A 4,832-nucleotide genomic window follows, 5' to 3' on the forward strand; every position below is an offset into this window, starting at 1 on the left:
GGAAACACAAAAGACCCCGAATAGCCAAAGCAATCTTGAGAACAAAATATGGAGCTGGAGGAATCAGGCTTCCTGACTTCAGACTATCCTACAAAGCTACAGTAATCAAGACAGTATGGTACTGGCACAAAAACAGAAAGGTAGATTAATGGAATAGGATAGAAAGCCCAGAGGCAAACCCACGCACATATGGACACCTTATCTTTGATAAAGGTGGCAGGAACGTACAGTGGAGAAAGGACAGCCTCTTCAATAAGTGGTGCTGGGAAAACTGGACAGGTACATGTAAAAGTATGAGATTAGATCACTCCCTAACACCATACACAAAAATAAGCTCAAAATGGATTAAAGACCTAAATGTAAGGCCAGAAACTATCAAACTCTTAGAGGAGAACATAGGCAGAACACTCTATGGCATAAATCACAGCAAGATCCTTCCTGACCCATCTCCTAGAGTAATGGAGATAAAAACAGAAATAAACAAATGAGACCTAATTAAACTTCAAAGCTTTTGCACAGCAAAGGAAACCATAAACAAGACCAAAAGACAACCCTCAGAGTGGGAGAAAATATTTGCAAATGAATTAACTGACAAAGGATTAATCTCCAAAATTTACAGGCAGCTCATGCAGCTCAATAACAAAAAAACAAACAACCCAATCCAAAAATGGGCAGAAGACCTAAATAGACATTTCTCCAAAGAAGATATCCAGACTGCCAACAAACACATGAAAGAATGCTCAACATCATTAATCATTAGAGAAATGCAAATCAAAACTACAATGAGATATCATCTCACACCAGTCAGAATGGCCATCATCACAAAATCTAGAAACAATAAATGCTGGAGAGGGTGTGGAGAAAAGGGAACAATCTTGCACTGCTGGTGGGAATGTGAATTGGTTCAGCCACTATGGAGAACAGTATGGAGGCTCCTTAAAAAACTACAAATAGAGCTACCATATGACCCAGCACTCCCACTACTGGGCATATACCCTGAGAAAACCATAATTCAAAAAGAGTCATGTACCAAAATATTCATTGCAGGTCTATTTACAATAGCCTGGAGATGGAAACAACCTAAGTGCCCATCGTCGGATGAATGGATAAAGAAGATGTGGCACATATATACAATGGAATATTACTCAGCCATAAAAAGAAATGAAATTGAGCTATTTGTAATGAGGTGGATAGACCAAGAGTCTGTCATACAGAGTGAAGTAAGTCAGAAAGAGAAGGACAAATACCGTATGCTAACACATATATATGGAATTTAAGGGAAAAAAATGTTATGAAGAACCTAGGGGTAAAACAGGAGTAAAGATGCAGACCTACTGGAGAACAGACTTAAGGATATGGGGAGGGGGAAGGGTGAGCTGTGATAGGGCAAGAGAGAGACATGGACATATATATACTACCAAACATAAGTTAGATAGCCAGTGGGAAGCAGCTGCATGGCACAGGGATACCGGTCCGGTTCTTTGTGGCTGCCTGGAAGGGTGGGATAGGGAGGGTGGGAGGGAGGGAGATGCAAGAGGGAAGAGATATGGGAACATATGTATATGTATAACTGATTCACTCTGTTATAAAGCAGAAACTAACACCATTGTAAAGCAATTATACCCCAATAAAGATGTTAAAAAAAATCTACAAGCAATACATTCTGGAGAGGGTGTGGAGAAAAGGGAACCCTCCTACACTTTGGTGGGAATGTAAATTGGTACAGCCACTATGGAGAACAGTATGGATGTTCCTTAAAAAACTAAAAATAGGCCTACAATATGATCCAGCAATCCCACTCCTGGACATATATCTGGAGAAAATCATGGTTCAAAAGGATACATGCACATGTACATTGTGTGTCTGAAAATGTAGACTAATAATAGTGCAGGGTTTATTTGCATACATTTGTTAAATCATGTAGAAAACAAAAAGTGGATTTACAACCCAAAGTTACAAGAAATTTAGCTTCTATTCTTGTCTATATATTTACTTTTACCCAAGACCTTTATTTTTTCATGTAGCTTTTGGTTACTGTCTACCATCATTTTATTTCAACCTTGAGGACTCCCTTTAGCATTTCTTGCATGGCAGGTCTAATGGTAACAAACTTCCACCATTTTTTTTTTGTTATCTAGGAATGCCTAACATTCTCCCTTATTTTTGAAGGACACTTTTGCTTGATATAGGATTGTTGGGTAAATTTTTTGTCTTCAGTACTTTGGTTATATCAACCCACTGCCTTCTGGCCTCTAGGATTTCTAGTGAGAAATATACTGATAACCTTATTAGAGATGTTTTATATGTTATAAGCACCTCTCTCTTGCTGCTTTTAAAATTCCTTGCCTTTCAACAGTTTGATTATACTATGTCTCAGTGTGGATCTTTTTGAGTTTATCCTGCTTGTTCATTGAGCTTCTTGGATGCTTATACTCATGTCTTTCATTAATTTGGGAAATTATTATTTCTTCAAATAACTTACCTTTCCTTTTCTCTCTTCTCCTGCTGGAAATCTCACACTGTGTGTTGGAATGTTTGGTGGAGTCCCACGGGTTCCTTAGGCTCTAATTACTTATCTTTCATCTTTTTCCTTCTTCAGACTTTATCATTTCAATTGTTCTATCTTCACATTCACTGTTTTTTTTTTGTTGTTGTTGTTTTTTTTTTTTTTTTTTTTTTTTGCGATATGTGGGCCTCTCACTGTCGTGGCCTTTCCCGTTGCCGGATGCGCAAGCTCAGCGCCCATGGCTCACAGGCCCAGCCGCTCCGCGGCATGTGGGATCCTCCCGGACCGGGGCACGAACCCGTATCCCCTGCATCAGCAGGCGGACTCCCAACCACTGCGCCACCAGGGAGGCCCTCACATTCACTGTTTTTTTCTTCTGCCTGCTTAAATCTGTTTTTGAATCTGTCTAGTGGATTTTTCATTTAAAGTATTATAAGTTTTAGCTCTAGTCTTTCTTTTTGTCCTTTTTTATGTTTTCTTTCTCTTTATTGACATTTACATTTTGTTTATATATCATTTTCTTGACTTTGCCCACATTTTTATTTAGCTCTATGAGTTTCCTTTTTTTAATAGAAATATACTTGATGTACAATATTATATGAGTCACAGGTGTACAATATAATGATTCACAATTTTTAAAGTTATATGACATTTGTAGTTATTATAAAATATTGGCTATATTTTCCATGTTGTGCAATATATCCTTGTACTTATTTTATACATAATAGTTTGTAACTATGAATCCCCTATATTGCCCCTACCCCTTTCCTCTCCCCATGGTAAACACTAGTTTGTTCTCTATATTACTGTGTCTGCTTCTTTTTCATTCTGTTCACTATTTGTTGTATTTTTTAGATTCCACATATACGTGATATCACACCATATTTTTCTTTCTATGTCTGATTTATTTCACTTAGCATAGTACCATCCAAATCCATTCATGTTGCTGCAAATGACAAAATTTCATTCTTTTTTATGGCTGAACTCTATTTATATATATATATATATATATATATATATATCATATCGTCCTTATCCATTTCACTGTTGATGGAAACTTAGATAGCTTCCATACTTGGCAATTTTAAAAATAAATATTAAATAAATAAATAAATCTTTGATAAATAAATAAATAATGTTGATATAAATATTGTGGAACATGTGTCTTTTCAAATTACTGGGTTTTTAAAAAACTATTTACTCAGGATTGGAATTTCGGGTCATATGGTAGTTCTATTTTTAGTTTTTTAGGGAAACTCTATACTGTCCTTCATAGTGGTTGCACCAACTTACATTCCCATCAACAGTGTAGGACTTCCTTTTCTTTACATCATCAGAAACATTTGTTATTTGTAGTCTTTTTGATGATAGCCATTCTGACAGATATGACGTGGTATCTCATGGAGATTTTGATTTTCGTTTTCCAGAGGAAATGAGTATGGTTTCACCTGTCTATTGGCCATCTACATTTCTTCTTTGGAAAAATTTCTATTCAGTTTTTCTGACCAATTTTTAAAACATCTTTATTGGAGTATATTTGCTTTACAATGGTGTGTTAATTTCTGCTTTTATGACAAAGTGTATCAGCTATACATATACGTGTATCCTTATATCTCCTCCCTCTTGTGTCTCCCTCCCATCCTCCCTATCCCACCCATCTAGGAGCTCACAAAGCACTGTGCTGATCTCCCTGTGCTATGCGGCTGCTTCCTGCTAGCTATCTATTTTACATTTGGTATTGTATATATGTCCATGCCACCTTCTCACTTTGTCCCATCTTACATTTCCCCCTCCTCGTGTCCTCAAGTCCATTCTCTACATCTGTGTCTTTACTCCTGTCCTGCCCCTAGGCTCATCAGAAACTTTTTTTCCTATTAAATTCCATATATATGTGTTAGCATATGGTATTTGTTTTTCTCTTTCTGACTTGCTTCACTCTGTATGACAGATTCTAGGTCCATCCACCTCAATACAAATAACTCAATTTTGTTCCGTTTTATGGCTGAGTAATGTTCCATTGTATATATATACCACATCTTCTTTATCCATTCATCTGTCGATGGGTACATAGGTTGTTTCCATGTCCTGACTATTGTAAATAGTGCTGCAATGAACATTGGGGTGCATGTCTCTTTTTGAATTATGTTTTTTCAGGGTATATGCCCAGTAGTGGGATTGCTGGGTCATATCGTATTTCTATTTTTAGTTTTTTAAGGAACATCCATACCGTTCACCATAGTGGCTATATCAATTTACATTCTCACCAACAGTGCAAGAGGGTTCCCTTTTCTCCACACCTTCTCCAGCATTTATTGTTTGTAGACTT

This window comes from Lipotes vexillifer, unplaced genomic scaffold (genome assembly GCF_000442215.2).
Source record: "Lipotes vexillifer unplaced genomic scaffold, Lipotes_vexillifer_v1.1 scaffold1390, whole genome shotgun sequence".
Classification (NCBI taxonomy): domain Eukaryota; kingdom Metazoa; phylum Chordata; class Mammalia; order Artiodactyla; family Lipotidae; genus Lipotes; species Lipotes vexillifer.